This window comes from Phodopus roborovskii, unplaced genomic scaffold (genome assembly GCF_943737965.1).
Source record: "Phodopus roborovskii unplaced genomic scaffold, PHOROB, whole genome shotgun sequence".
Taxonomy (NCBI): domain Eukaryota; kingdom Metazoa; phylum Chordata; class Mammalia; order Rodentia; family Cricetidae; genus Phodopus; species Phodopus roborovskii.
Window position 1 is genome coordinate 17,221 of NW_026125141.1, and position 18,955 is coordinate 36,175.

General features: G+C 35.2%; 1 pseudogene; it reads left to right on the plus strand.

The window, feature by feature from the left end:
* Nucleotides 1-1,405: 1,405 nt before the first annotated feature.
* LOC127226148 (60S ribosomal protein L6-like) lies at nt 1,406-2,281 on the plus strand (annotated as a pseudogene).
* Nucleotides 2,282-18,955: the final 16,674 nt, after the last annotated feature.

The following is an 18,955-nucleotide window of genomic DNA, read 5'->3' on the forward strand; positions in this document are numbered from 1 at the left end:
ATCCCTACTTATGAATACCTAAGTTTTGACAAAGAAGCCAAAAATGTATAATGGAAAAAGAAAGCATCCTCAACAAATGATGTTGTCATAGCTGAATGTTCCCATGTATAAGAATGTAAATAGATCCAAATATATTGTTGTACATGAAACTCAAGTACAAGTGGATCAACGACCTCATACATAACTCCAGTTACACTGAACCAGTTAGAAGAAAAAGTGCAACATTGGTGCAGGAGACAACTTCCTGAATATATATCAGTTGGACAGACACTGAAATCAACAATTAATAAATGGACCTCCAGAAATTGCAAAGCTCTGTAAGCAAAGGACACTGTCAATGAGACCAAATTGCAGCCTACAGAATGGGAAAAAGATCTTCACCAGCCTTACATCTATCAGCAAGCGATCTCCAAATTATATAAAGGACTCAAGAAAATAGACATTAAAATACCAAGTAATCTGATGGGAGATGTCATTCTGTAAATACGTTTCTCATACTGGTTAATGAATAAAGCACTGTTGGCCAATAGAAAAGCAAGACAGGCGGGACTAGGAGACAAGGAGGAAAGAGGAAGTAGTAAGGAAGAGTTAACATGGAGAGATCAGGGAGACCAGACTCAGGCCCCATTTCCCAGTAAGATGAAAGCAGGTGGAAATATTAGATTAGCAGAAATGGGTTAATAATTAAGGCAGAACTAGCCGATAAGAAACAAGTAATGGGCCAACAGCATTATATCAAATACAGAGTCTCGGTGTTTTAATTGGGGCTGGCGCAGAGGCAGGACAAGAGCAGCGGCAGGCAGAAAAACCTTACTACTTACAGTAATCCACTTAGAAATGGGGTACAAATTTAAACAGAGAATTCTCAACAGAAGAATATCAAGTAGCCTAGATATAGCTAAAGAATTATTTGACATCCTCAGCTATCTGAATACAGCTATCAACTATAGTAAATTTGATAGCAAAGTATAGCAAATCATCAAAACCACTACCTACAGCCTATGTTGAAAAGGATGCAGAGTAATGGGGGAGATTCTTCCACTGTTGTTAGGAGTGCAAACTTGTAGAGCCACTTTGGAAATTGGTATGACAGTTTCTCAGAAAATTGGTAAACAATCTACCTCAAGACCCAGTTAAACCAATATTGGGTACATACCCAAAGGATGCTCAACTATACCACAAGGACACTTGCACAACTATGCTCATAGCAGCGATATCCATAATATCTACAAACTGGAAATAACCTACTTGCCTCTTAAATGAAGAATGGATAAAGAAAATTTGGTACATTTATATAATAGAGTATTACTCAGTGGTTAAAAAAAAATGACATCAAGAAATTTTCAGACTAATGGATGGAACTAGAAAACAGAAATCACCTTATTTTTCTTTCCCATCTTGCAAGATGGCAGGTGAAAAAGCCGAAAAGCCTGTCAAGAGAAAGAAACCTGCAGTCAAGAAGGCTTGTGGTGATGCTGCAGGTGCTCCCGCTTTTCATGCAGCCAAAAAGGGTGACCCTAAGGTTAAAAAGCCAAAGAAAGGGGTAGCCGCATTGCAGCAGGAACCCTATCCTGGTTAGAGGAATTGGCAGGTACTCCAGATTTGCCATTTATTCCAGAAAGGCCCTGTACAAAATAAAATACTCAGCTGAAAAAACTAAGGCTGAAAAGAAGAAGAAAAAGAAGAAAGTCATTGGTACAGTCACTAAACTAGTAGGTGGTGACAAAAATGGTGGCACCCGGGTGGTTAAGCTTCGAAAAATGCCCCCTGTATTACCTTACTGAAGATGTTCCTCGAAAGCTGCTGAGCCATGGCAAAAAGCCCTTCGGTAAGCATGTGAGAAAGGTTCTAGCAAGCATCACTCCCAGGAGCGTCCTGATCATCCTCACCTGGTACCAGAGAGGCAAGAGGGTGGTTTTCCTGAAGCAGCTGGGGAGCAGCTTGCTACTTGAGCTGGGACATCTTGCCCTCAACAGAGTTCCTCTGTGAAGAACACACCAGAAATTTGTCATCGCCACCTATGCAAAGTTGATATCAGCCAAGTGAACATCCCCAAACACCTGACTGATGTCTACTTCAAGAAGAAATAGCTGCACAAGCCCAGGCACCAGAAGGGCGAGATCTTTGGCAGAGAAGGAGACATACGAGATTACAGAGCAACACATGGCTGATCAGAAAATCGAGGACTCTCAGCTTTTCCCAAAGATCACAGCTTCATGGCTACCTGCGGTCTCAGTTCTCTCTGACAAATGGGATTTATCCACACAAACTGGTTTTCTAAATTGCTATCAACCTAATTAAACAGCTTAATATGCTACCAAAAAATTAAAAAAAAAAAAAAGAGAGAGTGAAAGAAAAAATAAATCATCCTGAGTAAGGTAACCTAGATACAAAAAATTATGTATTCACTCATAAGGGGAAATTAGTTGTAAAGATAAGGATAAGCAGACAAGTCCCAGAGAAGCTAGGTAACAAAGAGAACCCTAAGAAGGACAGTCAGATTTCCCAGGGAAGGGGAAATAGATTAGATTTATTGGGCAGAAAGTCTTTTATCTCAGGTGCATTTTGTTCCCTGGATTTCTTTGATAGGCTTCCATACCTCCTGTGTTAAACATTTACATCTAATTTATAAGGCCTGTTTATTCTTGCTGGATGTCAGAACATAATTTTAGAACCCAGTCTGATCAGTGTGCTCTGACCCTAGATATGGCCTTCTGCCTTTCTTTCATGCTTTCCCAGATATCACTTATTTCAGACAATTGTGTTAAGTTCACTTTTTCCTGAGAAGGTTATGGAAAAGGGCTTCTCTGTTAATAGTTAGTATGTGTGTACTGACATTTATTTAAACACAATTGTCTAGAAAAATATTTGAAATAATTAGTTTTTTATAAGTAAGATAATTGTATTATTTTAATAATTGAGTAAAAATTTATTGCATGTCAAAAATGGTGTTTTGATAAATAATTTCTTGCTTTATATTATCTTTTTAGCTTGAAACTGGCATTTCCACATATCATTGCATATTTCAATTAAATATTAATAGTGACAATTATTTATTGAGGGTTTATTATACTCTCAGCATTTTGGATTCAGTATATTATTCAACTTGTGGCATATATTACCAAAATATATCTGATGTGAAATGTTATTTTATACTTAAATAAAGAATAATAAACTAAAATGGCAATTTGTTCTTATGAAGAGATGATAAAACCAAATTAAAAATTGATTTTTCCTGACTAAAATGCATTTTCTCAAACATTCATTGTAAAGGCACTGAAACAAACATTGATAAAAAGATCTGCCTCTCCATTTTTTCCTGACTTTCCTACTTGAAGTATATGGTTGATAAACAGAATTATTATGCTCAAATTGCCCTGATTCTGAAGCCCTGAACAAAGCGTCATCTATGAAAGAAGCATGCTGTGTCCCAGTATCTAGTATTGTTAATATTTATACTTATATAGAATTTCATCTTTAAATTTACTAATGTGTGATAAAAACACATCTGTTGTTGGTGAACATGTTCAATAAAAAATTCTTCTATGCCTCTGGGACTCATGACAAAGGAAGTTCTTGGGAAGCTGCATAAAAATCTATGACTGCTCTCAAAAACTATTATGAATGACTGAGTTATACAGAGTGACTAAGTGATAGTCTCATTTCCATAGAAATAGCCTCATTATAACTAAATTCTGATAATATATGAAGACAGCATAGAGTAATTCTCATGGCACTTTACTTTCCACTAACTATTTTAATATCTTCTTTCATGTCTAAAATTAAATGATTTGAGTTTATCATATACACCATGAAACACTCAGATTCCCATTGCTGATTATTCTGTTTTTTGAGCAAATTTATTTACATTTATAATGAATTATATTGAACATGCTATTTTTGCAAATAGTATAGGTATTATTTCAGATTTGTAAACAAAGTTTATTTTTCTAATCGTGAATTAACAAACTAAATAAATTACAAAATTTTAAATGCAGCTTTGTACTTAATTTCGTAGTGTGATGTATATGAAAATTTCATGTTCTACAATACAGGTGACAAAAGTATTTATCCTAAGTTATCAAATTGTTGACCACAATTGAATTTCTATTCTAAATTATTTGTCTTAAAATATTAGAAATGTTTATTTTGTATTTTGAATATTTCCAGATTGGCAAAGCCTCAGGAATCTTGTTTTATATTTACATAATGTTGTACACAATGTAAGTGTATGTATTTATATTTATACTTTTGATGTGGCTGTATATCTTAAAGAAAATTATGCCACTAGAACTGGCAATGCTCATCACAAGGACTACTAAATCTCCAGTACTAGATATAATAAATCTCCCTTAAAATACTTGGGCAGAGAAGTTGATTTGACTCCAGAAATAGCATAGACTGTGGTTGTTGCCCTTGTTTTCCCATCAAGAGGTTGAAAGTAAACTACTATTTTTGTATAGATTTTTAAAAGGTACTATGAAAATGTATTGTCAATTGATACAATATAAATATAGAATATATCCTTTGTCTTGCTATTTTATTTACTTACATTAAATATATGCAAGTGTAGTAAACTGAAATTTCTATGACAAATTTAAATATGCTCAGCCTATCCTTTAAGCTTCACTCCAAATCATGATGAATTTTAATGATTGCTCTTCATAACCTCCTTACTCATACTTTGAAGGATGTGATACTCTTTTCTGGCCTCTGTGCACACACCTACAAACATATAAAATTCTATGTATTCATATAGACAGAGGTAGTCTTATGTGGCATATACACACGAAAATAATGTCCAGATGGATGTCATCTCAAAGATGACACTATAGAAATTTACCTTAACTTTATTTTTAAGAGAAAAAAGAGAATTAAAGCTGTTTTCAAGCAGTTTTTTTTAAAGCAATAATGCCTTTTACTTTTAGGTGATGAATATGTCTTTACACGGTTCATAGCGAAAAGAACAATACTTTTTATGATACTTGGTTCTTATTTGCTCTGCTACAACACTTCCTTCTAGGTTTCCTTATATGTGAAAAATTGATTTTAATTTTTTTCCCCAAGTGAAAATAAACAGAAACATTAGTGATCATCAAAAGAATGCCAACACAGTACACAGTATCTCTTGAATCTATAGAGAACATTAAAAAAAATGCAAGTTATAAAAAAACAGGTGAGACATTCTCATGAGGGTGGGACTGGTCATCTGAGGATTTCCCCTGAGGCCATAATGTATGGAAAAGGAACATAATTCCTTGTCTAAAACCATGTCTAATTCAGGTCTAAAACCTTGTCTAAATAATCATACTTGGTAGAGCCAGTAATACCCTGTGGTCAAGGACTTGAGAGGTTTTCCCTAAGTTTTTGTCTAAAACCAGGATTATTCTCTGCAAAGCCAATAATGACCTGGGGAGCTGTGACTTCATATCCTGAAATCGCAATTTTTCCCATTGTGTGGGGCTATGGTTATCAGTTCAAGGGTTACTGTGGAATCTGTTTATAATGTTCTTGAAATAACTTCTACTCCCCTTTTGCAACATTGTTCAAATAGTTTCTTGCTTACTTTATCTTATTTACCCCATGGAAATATTACATAAAATGCTGTTCTTTTGCTAGGCATAACACATAGCTATTGCAAGACTTTTTGATACCATTCTTTTATATGTCCCTGTGTTCTGAATCCAAGTCCTCTCTCCCAGGACCTTGTCACTGAAGATTGACATACTGATCCACATAATAGTCCAAAAGAAACTAACATGTTCATAGAAACTTAGTAGTCATCATCAGTAGACTTTCTATTGATATTTGAATTGATATGTTCATAAATAAATAGCTGTGGCAAAGGCATACTGAAAGAAAAAAAACCAATTATGTCTACAGACATAACCCTGAAACCTAAGCAAAAGACTTCATGACAGAAACAATGTCCTGCTTATAGATAGAGGAGGGTTCCCAGGGCTGGAGAGTCCACAGATCATCTGTCCACCAATGAAGTACCCTCATAAAATTGTTCATGTTCCAGAATCACCCAGCCAGGCTGATAATGTGATGTATACAAAGATACCACCCAGTGATTCCTTATGAATTAATAGAACTGCTCTTCTTTATAGTTGGTATTTAGCTACACAAGTAAATAAAGAAAGCTAGAGATCAATTTGATCATTTTTACTACTGATGTATTTAACAAGTAATGGGGTAAAAATTACTGTCCTCTCTAGAACATCTTCCACTCTAATAGCTAAAACAGCTATTTCATAATATCTTATGGGTAATTATTAACTTTGGGAAGAATAACAAAAACAAAAGAAAATAAATGTGCAGTTTTTGGAATTTATAGTGAGGCTTTTAAAGCCAGAGACTCCAGAGGAAAACATTCTTTATTCATTATCTAAGATTTTTCCATTTAATAGTATTACTTAAGCTTTCTGTTGGCTTTTGCCTCATCTGTATTCAAAAGACAATTGTACTCTCAATATCAGATTGTTGTAGAAATTAAATCAGCTAAGCCCTGTGTAGCACTTAGAGGAATGTCCAGCACATAGCCTGCTCTCTGGAAGGGCTTATCTGTTTATGTTTTCTCCCATAACAAAAATTGAACCTAGGTTAGCTGAGATGACTCACTGGGTTAAAATGTTTGCTGAGCAAGCCTGATGATGACCTAAGTCAATTCCCAGAAGGCATGTCAAGTTGTCCTCTGATCCTCATCTGCATACCCACTCACACACACAGAGTGAATTTTAATTAAATAGTGGAAAATAAAAACAAAAATTATATTGATTCTTTAAAAATGTATTTCCTTCATTCAGCAAATTGTAATGTGATTTTTATTCTTTAACTATATTTTTGTGTGGATTTAGATTGGTAGAGCATTTATACTCTTTGGGTAGAGAGTAACTAAGCAAATCCATTTCATATTTTTCCTTGGTACACATTTACATCTCACTGCCTCCTTGTAAATAACAGAAAGAATGGAACTGAGCATCAGAAGTTATAAATAAATGTTTGGGTTAATATCAGGGATTTCAATTTGATTCAACTTATCTACCTGTCTATTTTTTGTATCAATACCAAGCTGTTTTCAGGAGTATAGGTCTATAATAGAGCTTGAAGTCAGGGATGGTGATGCCTCTGGAAGTTCCTTTATTGTAAAGGGTTGTTTTACCTATTTGGGTTTTTTGTTTTTTCCATATAAAGTTGAGTATTATTCTTTCAAGGTCTGTCAAAAATTGTGCTGGGATTTTGAGGGTGATTACATTGAATTTGGAGATTGTTTTTGGCAACATTGCCATTTTTACTATGTTGATCCTGCCTATTCATGAACATGGGAGATCTTCCCATTTTCTGATACCTTCTTTAATTCATTTTTTGAAAGACTCAAAGTTCTTGTTATACAGGTGTTTCACTTATTTAGCTAGTGTTACCCCAAGATATTTTATGTTGTTTATGACTATTGTAAAGGATGATGTTTCTCTGATTTCTTTGTCAGCCCTCTTATCATCTGCATGTAGTAGGGCTACTGATTTCTTTGAGTTAATCTTGTTTCCTGCCACTTTGCTGAAGGTGTTTATCAGCTGTAGGAGTTCCATGGTAGAGTTTTTCCATTCACTTATGAAAACTATGATATCATCTGCAAATAGAGAAATTTGACTTCTTCCTTTCCAATTAGTATCCCTTTGAACTCCTTTTCTTGTCAACATAAATCCAGCTACACTGAATGTCTTAGAAGAGAAAGTGGGAGGTACCCTTGAACAAATTGGTACAGGAGTAACACCAGTAGCATAGACACTGAGATGGACAATTAAGAAATGGGATCTGCTAAAACTGAGAAGTTTCTGTAAGGCAAAGGATATTGTCAACAAGACAAAATGACAGCCCATAGAATGGGAAAAGATCTTCACCAAGCCCATATCAGACAGAGGGCTAATCTCCAAAATAAACAATGAAACTAGTCACTAAAGCACCAAATAATCTAATTAAGAAGTGGGGTACAGAACAAAGTAGAGACTTCTCAATGGAGGAATCTAAAATGGCTGAAAGACACTTAAAAAAGTGTTCAACATCCTCAGCCATGAGGGAAATGCAAATCAAAACAACTCTGAGATACCTGTCAGAATTGCTAAAATCAAAACACTATTGACCTTTTATTCTAGAGAGCATGTGGAGAAAGGAGAACACTCTTTCAATGCTGGTGAGGGTGCCAATTTGTCCAGCCACTTTAGAAATCACTATGACAGTTCCACAATATCCAGCAACTACACTCTTAGGCATAAATCCAAAAGATACCCATTCATACAACAAGGATATATGTTAAACAATATTTAGAGCAGCATTATCTGTAGTAGCCAGAAACTGGAAGCAACCTAGATGCCCCTCAACTGAGGAATGGATAAAGAAAATGTGGTACATCTACACAATGGATTTAATCCCAGCACTCAGGAGTTAGAGGCAGGTGGATCTCTGTGAGTTCAAGGCCAGACTGGTCTACAGAGCTAGTTCCAGGACAGGTTCCAAAACAATAGAGAAACCCTGTCTCAAAAACAAAACAAACAAAGAAAAAACACCAAACAGATTTACACAGTGGAGTAATACTCAGCAGAGGAAAAAAATGGAATTTTTTAAATTTGCAGGCAAATGGATGGAACTAGAAAGAACCATCCTGAGTGAGGTAACCCAGTCTCAAAAAGACAAACAGGGTATGTATTCACTTACACATAGATTTTAGTAATGGAGCAAAGGATCACCAGCCTATAATTCACACTGGCAGAGAAGTTAGGATACAATGAGGACCCTTACAGAAGTGTAAAGTAACAGGATCCCCTGAGCATATTGGGAGCACAGAAGTTGGTGGGGGGGAAGTAAAAAGAGAAGGGGAGAATAGGAGGGGGAGGAGAAAATGAGGGTTCAGGAAGACTGGGTCGTGGGATAATGGAGGCGAACAATAAAGGAGATACCATAATAGAGAGAGCCATTATAGATTTGAAGTGAAATCTCCATTTAGGGAAATGTGCAGAGACCTTCAAGGATGACCCCAACTAGCAATGTAAGCAATAATGGAGAGGCTACCTTAAATGCCCTTCCCTGATAATGAGATTGATGACTACATTATATGCCATCCTAGATTCTTCATCCAGTAGCTTATGGAAGAAGCAGAAGCATACACCCACACCTAAACACTGAATGAACCGAACTCCTGAGGTCCAGTTGCAGAGAGGGAGAAGTGATGAGCAAATGTGTCAAGAACAGGCTGCAGAAACCTACAGAGACAGCTGACTGGAACAAGTGGGAGCTCATAGACCAGACTGATAGCTGTGAAACCAGCATAAGACCGACCCAGATCCCCTGAATGTTGGTGTCAGTTAGGAGGCCTGGGAAGTCTATGGTACCTCTGACAGTGGAACAAGGATATGTCCCTAGTGCAGGAACAGATTCCAGGAGCCCATTTCCAATGGAGGGATACTTCTTTAGCCTGGAGACATGGGAGAGGGTCTAGGCCCTACCCCAAGTGATTTGACAGACTTTCATGATCACAGTTGGAGGGTCTCACCCTCCCTGGGTTTTGTATGGAGCATGGGATGATGGGAAGAAGAAGAAGAAGAAGAAGAAGAAGAAGAAGAAGAAGAAGAAGAAGAAGAAGAAGAAGAAGAAGAAGGAGAAACTGGAATCAGTATGTAGAATAAGAAAAAATATTAAATAAAAAAAAAAAAAATGTTTAAAAAGTGTAAATGAAAACATCATTCTGAGAGCTTTGCTTGAACAAACATTCCATGTATTGCCAATCCTTAATTCCCTTCACTTCTCTAATGATGCATTGTTTACCACTCTAGCTGATAGTGGAATTCCAGAGAATAGTCAATAAATGTGATGAACTAAAGTCTCATGCAATAGACAACTTTATTGAGAGCAGAAGACAATTTATACTCTGAGGGTTAAGAAGAGTCACATGAGTAAATGGCAAGCTGCATGTGATGGACAAGCCACATGTGGCTGACTGGTTGCATGGGGAAAGAACATGTTTCTCAATAGATGCATATAAATAAGTAATAATATCCAGTTTCAATGAATAATCTGAAGTAAACTCATTTCTAGCTGTTGCCCCTGGGAGGGGCATAAAAGCACATTCCAAGATCCATTTCATGTTTTTGAAGCAGCAGAGGTCACAAGACTCTTGTGATTTCTTAGAGTTTTCTCACAAGAACTGAGGAATATCCTCACACAACTCCATTCTTGGACTGTTCTTCCAACAGTGTACTTACTTTCAAATAACATCATGTGTTGAAAATAATGAGTTCCAAGATGATGGAATTTATCCCAGAGCATCACCTTTAATAGAAAAAGGCTGTCCAGGATTAAGGAAGATGTAGTCACTACAGGAGTAAGAATTAGAATATTTTAAACATTTAAAAACTAACAAATTACTGGAATTGTCTCCTCTTCTGATATAAGTTGTAAAGGATATTGAATGAGATTTTAGTTTAATAGTGTTACTTGTTTGACATTGAATTTCAAAGCTCTCATTTTTATGAATAATTATCACCAATCAAAGATCCCTAGTACACAATTTTGTCTTCTACAGATTATTAGCAATTTTCATGAAGACATTTATTTTAACCATTTTGTGAACAAAAGGTTCCTGATAGGTAAATTTGTATGTCTTATAATGCCCTCTTTTTAGTGAGTTTTCTAGAATGAAACAATCATATCACAAAGCCCTTGGGCTGAATTAAACACTTTATAGTTTATAAATACTTACATTCATTCATATATAAATAAACCATTCTGTAGCAATAAGGAGTCAATGAATAACCTGTTTTAATTAACTAATGAGGGATGTAATAAAGCAGTAATTTAGTCTACTCAGAGAATAAATTGAAATCACTGTGTAATTTTCTCTAATGTTGATAAAAGATTAAAGAGATTGTGTGGATACATTTCTTTCTGAACACAACACTTGTAATATCAAAAAAAATTAAAGTACTATTTATGTATAATTCAATTTAGATATTTTTAATAACGTGATTTCGATATTCCCTTACAGATCACTGGGAGACTATTCTTAAAGAGAAGCTCATGGTAATGAAGCTACAGTGCTGAGGTAATAGCTCCAGCCTACAATATCTCAAAAGAGAAATGGGCCTGGATCTAGACACGGCAGGAATAAAAGATGTACATGTGAAGTCTGTAGTATTTTCCTCTAAATTGCTAATTGCATGTTCTATGAACAGAAGAGCAAAATCGAGTTGTATTTTCCTGCCTTCCCTATATATTTTTTTTTTGTCAAAAGTCTAACAAAGGAGCCAGATTAGACTACCTTAAAATATCTAAATACCTGATGATGACAATTTTGTCAAAGACATTAAAGCTTAAATTTAAATGTTTCAGCAAGTAAGTTATAATAATAATAAAGTTTGTAAGTAATTATTGACTGGAAATTTATTTAATACTAGAAATTATTTTTGATAATGTAATATTTCAGCACTGAAATAATTCCAATGATAAAAATAAGTTTTATTTCATCAACACATATTAATTGTAACTAAATTTATCTGTATTTTAAACATGTTTGTCTGTATTCCTATCCATATTCAACTGCAATATTGCAGAGTGGATATATCTCAACTTCAAATTAGCTTGACATTTGTTAGACATATTTTGCCATTCTGATAGATATGATGTGATTTAACATATAATGTAATATTCACTGGTTGGCATACCCTGCTCATAAGACAACAACTAAGGAAAATATAAATGCATGCTATTTTATCATAAAAAATGAAAATAACTTTTATTGTACATGATAAATATATTTCTTACCTTCTTGTATAGACTACTGATTTAGCATCTAAAATTATAAATTGAAATGTGAATGAAAAATTGTGTGACTATTTCACATAAGGCTTATATAGTTAGGGTTTCTATTGCTGTGAAGAAACACTATGATCAAAAGTGAGGTGAGAAGAAAAGGTTTCTTTCATTTATGTTTCCACAACATAATTTGAAGGAAGTCAGGACAGGAACTCAAGGAGGGCAGGAATATAGAGGCAGGAGCTGATGCAGAGGCCATGGAGGGGTGCTGCTTACTAAATTGTTCAGCATGTTTTTCCATAGAACCCAGGACCACTAGCCATGAGTGGCACCAACCACAATGGGCAGGACCCTCTACTACTGATTATTAATTAAGAGAATTCCCTACAGTGTTATCTTGAGGTTCCCTCCTTTCATATAACTTGAGCTTTTTTTCAAGTTGGCATAAATTTAGCCAGCATAAGGCTTAAAAATTATAGTTCATAGGAGACTTCATTTAAAATTCTTCAGAAATATTACAATGCCTCAAATATATATCCAAAAGTATGTTTATTTAGTTGTGTAAATAGCAGAGTGATGGCTACCAGATTAACTTACTTAGTAACAGAAACAGTATCAACAAAGACAGCTGAGAAAATGTAAGAAGATTTCACAGTTTTGACTTTCCTTAGCCTTCTACATTTGGACTAAGCATTACTATCAGATCTTGTATTACTATCAGATCTTGTAGTATTTTCACAACAATATAGGTCATACTCTCTGATTTTAATAAACACCACTTTATTTTCCTTGGTATGCTCCCATCACTTAGAGAATTTTATTAGTGTTTTTATCTGTACAATTTTAATGGAATTATTTATGTTGCTGTGTTCCCTATATTGATGATTTGCTTTCCTGTCTGAAAATACATTCATTGTGAGCCACAAAATTATTTCATGAGCCCTGTTCAGTAAGATAATATTTAAAATCATTTGCATTGGGGACAAGCTCACTAAAGAGATATTACACTGAAGAGATAAACAAGATTTAAATTAAAGGAATAATACATAGTACATTTCAAAGACATTTAGGGATGGTTATCTTGATGGATAGAATGGCAAGAAAATAAATCTTGGCATGAATGTGTTGGCACTTGGCACTCTGTTGTATGCATGGAGACTGACAAGACCAAGAGGAGATTCCAAGCCTCTACTAGAAAATCCCTCAAATTCAAATAGCATAATCATGAGCCTATAGGCCACTACTTTTGGTCTTCAGTAGAATAAGGAATGAGATTTGTTAATTTCTCTGTTTTGAATGTTCAGAGGGAAAACTAGGTCTCATATACACATCAGGTAACCAGGCTTTGGCTGCCTGTCAGTTCCATTTATAAAAAGTATGTATATTAGAAAAAACACAAACATTTTCTGAATATAAGATGTTACAAAGAATGAATATAAGCTGCTTTTTGTAATTGATTGTACATGGACTCTTGCAAGTCATAATTTCCTAGTCTGAAAGAATCAATCTACATAATGTTGACAGTGTGAAAAGCTTTATTTTAATTAGTTATTAATTCTTATCTCCTTTAATTGTGCCTAAAACAGAGTGAGTTTTACTTTTGCCCCATCACATCTACAATACATTTATCTGCTTTTCCTCTGTCTCCTATGTTCCTGAATCAACATGACAATATATTACTACTTATATCTAACTCTACATTGCTGAAGAATAACTACTGTTCTATTCATATCTTCATAAGTCCTTTGTATTTGCATGCTACCTATTCAACTTATTTAAAAGTAGCTACAAAATTAAAATATAGTCCACACTCTATTCCCCATATGTAATGACAGTACTTGTAAACATTCAATGATTTCCTATGGGAACATTGCCTGACCTTACTTTGGTTTGTTTCTAGTCAGATGTTTTTATAACTAAAATTATTCCATCCACCTTTTGCCTTTGGGTTTTTATCTTTCTCTAGTCTATATATCTTTCATTATTTCTTACTCTTTGACTTGCCATGTAGCTGAGTGGCTGTCCCCTGATGTCCTCTTCTCCATCTCCTATTCATTGTCATTCAATCTTTTCTACCTGGATTTCTCCCATTTATTCTCTCTGCCTTCTAGCCCCACCTATTTTTACTCCTGCCTAGCTATTGGCTGTTGAGCTCTTTATTAGACCAATCAGGTGTTTTAGAGAGGCAAAGTAACACAGCTTCAGAATTAAAAAAAAAAAAAAAAGCAACATAAAAGAATGCAACACATCTTTGCATCATTTAACAAATGACCAATCAGGTGTTTTAGAGAGGCAAAATAACACAGCTTCAGAATTAAAAAAAAAAAAAACAAAACAAAAAAAAAAAACAAAAAAAAACAAAGCAACATAAAAGAATGCAACACATCTTTGCATCATTTAACAAATGTTCTACAGCATAAACAAATGTAGCACATCTTTAGTACTCCTAAAGAAACTGAAGAGACTCTGGATGAAGCCCACTGTTCTTATGAGAGATCAGCTGTTCCTGAAACAACAGACAATACACAGTCCAAATTCTGTTTTAAATTCATTCATATTGAGAAGAAGGAGCTAGGTAGAGAGCCCCCAAAAGAGTATAGAGTTAAAAAAAAACAACCAACGACATTCAGTCACCCCATGATGGGCACCCAATTGTTGCTTTTCATTAATTACAGTGGCTGCCCCTTAATCAACTGCTGTCCTAATTGGCAATTGCAACTCCACAGCTACCAGCATCAGTTTGACTGCATTTGGGTGGAAATTGTGTTCCCTCAGGAACTGGTTCTACCATGGTTACTGAAAGAACTTTACCTAGATCTCCATCCCACTATAGAGCTCAGGATTCCAAGGTTGAGGTGAAATTCTACTTTCTCAGAGAGGCTGAATAACAAGTAGCTAACCCTCTCTCCTTGCTCATATCTCCTTCTGGTCTTTCCCTCACTTAAGGACCCTAGCCACAATGGTTCCTCCCTGCTACTTCCTGTCAGCTAGTTGCTGATTCAGCCTCCTGGCCCCAGGTTAATTTAATTTAATCAAACAAATATGTGTCATATTTTCAGCAGAAAAAAAAGTGACATACCTTTACAAAGTTAAAATAATATTCCACAACATCAGTTCATTAGTGTGAATATAGCAAAAAGTACAGTAAGGATGAATAATGACAACTGACTTCTGAAAATGTAAAGTGATATTTGCAATTGTATATGATGATCATGACATTGCAACTGCTGGGACTTGGTATGGGTATGCAGATGTACAGAATGTATTGTGTCAATTGTTATCATGAAGGATGACCTTCATATGACATTCATATGAAAAAGAGATAGTTCATTCTCTCAGCTTACACTAGGGTTATGTTAATTCTGTCATATTACCATGCAGTCCAAAGGGACCTTGATGACTTGACATTCTGCAAACATTTGCAAACATTACCCCTAGTCACTGCACTGATGACATTGTACTAAGCCAAACATTGTGGAGGTAGATGCAGATAGATTTGAATGTCCTTGTGAAAGGAATGAGTTGCAAGGTCTGTGACATAAATCTAAGGAAGATTTAGGAGTCTTCAACATGACAACAATTTTGAAATTAGTTAATCGCTGTGACATCAGCTTGTCCATTCTGATGATAAGAAATGGCAGAAAATTTGACAAAAGCATTTATATTTGGAAGTACCATGTAAGGTATGTTTAGCATAAAATATATTAAATGAATTTCAAATACCTTCTTTACTTCTATGGATGAATTGTTGTTTTACTGATATCAGAAGAGATTAGCTTCATAACAGTTTGGGACTGTCCCATAAATTGATTTTGCCATTCATGCCAGGCTGGTTCTATGAGTTTACACAAAGATATTAGTTGACAGCTGATGACAAGTTTCATGGATAGCAGAAGACATTAAAAAGTGTCTCTTGGAAGGCCATTTTGTACAATAGGAAGATTTAGACATTAGACATCAGGTATTCATATTACAGGCACTAACCATAATGAGCTTGATGGTTTTAAATCAGTCAAATAAAAAAGTTCTGGACCATTCTATTAAAGTCTGGCAGTGGCTGACCCACGCTATCACCAGGCCATGTGTGGCATATTTAGGTAAATTATACAAATGGGCAGTTCTTGCTTCTAACTGTTGCACTCAATGTTCATTCAGATTTTATTTAGGAATCCACAAGTTTTCCTGTGATATGCTGATAGAAAAGAAAAGCATAAACAGCTCCTAGTCCAAGGATAATTTGTCTCCATGTAATGCTTGAATTAATGACAAACTATTGTGTCCCTATTGAATTCAAGAGTGACACATACTCCATAGTAAACAATGAGCAGTTCTAGTAATACTTTCAGTGATCTCATTGATAAGAAAAAAAAAAAAAACATTGACCTGAATTGGAGCCATTAATAGAAATGGTCAATGATTTTCCTATATTTAAATTATGAAGAAAAATAAATTATGATGGAAAATAGAGAGTGGCAAATGACAAAGCATATTGTGTTACATTCTTATTGATTTTTGTTTGTTTGATTTTTTTTTTGTTTTATATATGTTTGTTACAGGAAGTGTCCTGAAACTCTCTTAGTAGGCCTAAAACTCACAGAGGTCTCCCAGCCTCTGCCTTCCAAGTACTGGGATTCCTGGTTGATTCTTACTGTTTTCATATTAAGTTTTTACCAACATATATAATGGTTTGAAACAACAAAAATTCTACTTCTATTGGTCCAAAGTCTAAAAATAGTCCTGATAATGTAAATTTAAATTGTTGCAAAGGGTAAAAATGTATTCCGCTGATCATAGAGGTGAGTTTGTTTCTTTAACTCTTTGAGATTCTAGTCTTTGGCTTGTATACCCCATTTTGTTTTAAAACCTGCCACAGTGAATGAATATTGAAGTCCTTCCTATTTTCACCTCTCTGTCTCTGTTTCTTTCCTCCTCTTTCTTTTTCTGTCTGTCTCTGTGTCTTTTTTATCTTTCTCCTTCCCTTTCCACAAGAATACAAATAGTCATATTGGAATTATCTGGATTTTATGCAGTGTTTCCCCCAGTACAGAGTCAGTTGTTGAGCCATCTTGTTTCCATGTCCTTTGCTGACTATCTAGCAGCATTCATAAATCTACCAACTTACACTATCACAACTTGGACATCTTTTGCTGTTTTATCAGTTTTGCTTTCTATTGCTGTCATAAAGCACAGTGACAGAAAGCAACTTGGATAACAGGTTTATTTTGCCTTACAGATTACATTCTATTATGAAGGGGAGGCTATACAGGAATTTGATTGATCAGTCTAGAATCCCGGACTGAAGCAGAGACTGTGTAGGGTTACTGATTATTGACAAGCTCTTCAGAGCTGGCTCAGTTTGCTTTCTTATTCCCGAGAGCTACCTGTCCAATGATATCACTACCACAGTGGGAAAACTCCTCTACATTTATCATGTAACAAACACATGCCCCTAAAGATTTCCCAAAGCCCAATCTGGTGGAGCTAATGTCTCAGTGAGCAGCCTCCGCAACTGCACAGGACTATACTGAGTTCCCAAAATCCTAACCTGGACTGGGCTGAAGCATTATTCTTCATGCGATGTGTGTTGATATTCTTATGAAAAGGGATCCAGCAGGTATAGTCATGAGGCCACATGTACATCCACCCAAGAGCTTCTGATACAGGGATCAGGGTTCTCTTTAGTTTTCTGCTTCTCTTGCAGATCAACATCTTGTTTAAGCTGTAGTTTTAATGGAAGAAACTAATAGCTTCCCATGGCTACTTGCCTAAAGCTTTATTCTTCATTGTCTCTCATTAAAATTGTCTGTGTTATTCAGCATAATTTTGAAAAGTTTATAAAATTTCATTATTTAATATAATAGAGTGGCCAATGTATTAATCTTGGTATTCAGTGAGATACAATTTGAAATTGTGATTTCTATATTCAATAATTCTCTGGCCTTTGATAATATATTTCAAAAATGTGTCTATTTGTCACATGTAAACCAAAAGTAATAATGCCAATGTGGAATATTAATCAAACTTATAGAAGTTAAAATATGAAAAACAGACAAGTCTTCATTAAAATGTTGTTATTTATGTTACAATGAGCTGTTACCTGATCACTGAAGACCTGTAGGAAGATTACTTACATTAAATGAACTAAAATATTCATAGGGATTCTACTTCCCTACTTTCTAGTACTTGTACTATTTTGTGGCTAAAATGCATATTCAGTTGTAATCAGAAAAAGCCACTAAAATCACTCATATTGTCACTGAAAATATTTGTAATAAGATCTGTATAATGATTTTCAATATTTGTGCTTATTGAATTATAGGCTGTCTTGAAAATGGCCCAGATACTCCAACTGCTATATAAATAACTCTAATGGCCCTGGGGAAACTCCAGAGAATACTGGGGTCACGAATACAGATGACCCAGATGAGTATCAAGGTGATTAGGACAATAATAAATAGATCAGGGTGAAAACAACACATAATACATGAATGCTGATAAATAACAGGCACAGTCGAACTTTAGACGGATGAAGTTTCTTCTAGTACAAATGCAGTGCAGCTGTAATCGCAATGGACTGACCTCAAATTCATGTATTGCGACATTTAGCTAATGCCTAGACCTTTATTGTAGTCAGTGTTGTAATTACAAGATATACTACTGAGTGTTTTGAATATTAAGCATGGAATGCTTTACAAATGAGAGGAAAATATATGTGGATGGGTTTTGTTAAAAGCTTTGCTTCCTCAACTCATACACACCAAAACTCTGAAAAATTTGGGGTGGTAAAACTGAGAACTAAGGCTCATCATAGGAGTCAATATTAAATGATTATTAGTGTTAAATTTGAGGAAGAAAAAGAGATGACTCTCTCACACACACACATACACGTGCACATATACACACACACTCACTCACACACACACACACACACACACACACACACACACACACACACACACACACACCACAGATACACTGCTGGCTCAAGAAAGCTACAGTACATCTAAGACAAAACTTGCAATGACAACCCCAGCAATATATCAAAATAGCATCTCTGATGGAGACTGAGCTCAGTGGTCTAGCACATCCCCTTCCCTAAAGAACAGTGGCTTCAAAGTCATAAGAATAAGCATCATGTTTGGGACAGGCT